The following is a 1658-nucleotide window of genomic DNA, read 5'->3' as shown; positions in this document are numbered from 1 at the left end:
CCCTGCTGCGAAATCCGCACATAGATTGACGGTCATAGGGAAATTAAATTTCAGAACCTTCGGCTACCACTTATATGTGGCGGGAAGCACAAGCAGCACAGGCTTCATGGCACCTAGCTTTAAGGGGAAACTTTTTGCACAACGATTGAGGAAGAGGGATGGAAATGAAACCTAGCCATAGATCCCTAAACATTTTCACGGACGGCTCTAAAATGGTTACGGGAGTGGGTGCCGGGATTTACTGCTACCTGACCATTGCAGCATATTTCAAGCAGAGGCTTTCGCAATGAGGATAACTACAGAGCTAGCCCTCACCGAAACGACAATCAATTCAAACTTAAACCTATTCCAGGCGGCAATCAAGGCAGTTTCCTGATATAATTTTTCATCCATAAACGTTCCTCGCAGCCGGGAAGCCATTGACAAGCTAGACGCTGATAAAATGCTACATATCTATGGGTTGCCCGGTCACAAGGGAATTTAGGATAATGAAGTAGCAAATCAGAATGCAAACCAGGGCGACCAGTCTTCCCTGTAACAGACAAACTACATTTGTATACCACTTCAACACTTGTACAATGAAATATACGATGTAAAACTTTATAAATCGTACGTTTCAATTAAAGAAAGGTCTTTGCTACAATCAGACTCAAACAGCATGGCTTACCGGTGTAAAGTAATTCTTGTGCCTCTAAATCTTAAGAAATGTAAAGTAATGTGCTTCTCGCGAAGAGCTGTTCTGCCAGTTTCTTATATAATAGGTAACCATAACCTGGAACAGGTATACAATTTTGTGGACCTTGGTATCACAATGGATCCTAAGCTTAATTTTAATCTTCACATTAATGTGACAGTCAACAAGGCTAAAGTTGTACTTGCATTTGTGAAACGATGGTCAAAAGAATTTAGTGACCCTTATATCACTAAAACCCTGTTTACAACATTAGTTAGGCCGATTCTGGAATACGGCTCGGTGGTTTGGAATCCAAGGTATCAAATTTACTCAGACAAGATAGAATCAATTCAAAAACAATTCCTACTTTTTGCTTTAAGAAATTTCCGATGGGATTCTCAATATAGTCTTCCACCTTATACGAGTCGCTTAAAACTTATTAACCTTCCTACACTTGCCAGTCGCAGGGAAATGCTTGGTATAATTTTTATGGTTAAATTACTGACAGGCTCAATTTCAAGTCCGTCTCTTCTGGCTGATGTAAGCTTTAATGTTCCCTCACGCGTATCAAGACACTTTTGTCCCATATTTCTGAAAGCTTGTAAAACCAATTTTGAATTGCACGACCCACTCCGTTGCTTATGCCAGGATTTTAACTCTCATTCCAGCACGTTTGATATATCAGATCCGCTTTTCAGCATTAAGAAAGCGATACTCTCCTCTCTCAATAAGTGAATTATTGACATAAATACATAAAATCAGCTGATGAATTTAGTTCTGTAGCTGAACAGTTTTAGATCTCGACACTTAACAAACTCCTGCCTATCGTGACTCGGCACAAAAATTTAAAATATTGGTTCCGTACGTCATGCGGACTGCGCCCCTCGTGCGGATGGGCGGGAATGGAGGGTAAAAACCGTTGGGATATTATTATTATTAAAAAAGGAGGGTGAGCTCCGGTGAAATCTTGGGTTTTTTGAAAGTT

This window comes from Rhagoletis pomonella, unplaced genomic scaffold (assembly GCF_013731165.1).
Source record: "Rhagoletis pomonella isolate Grant_MI unplaced genomic scaffold, Rhpom_1.0 Rhpom_scaffold_00001, whole genome shotgun sequence".
Lineage (NCBI taxonomy): Eukaryota > Metazoa > Arthropoda > Insecta > Diptera > Tephritidae > Rhagoletis > Rhagoletis pomonella.
This window is presented reverse-complemented; position numbering follows the sequence as displayed.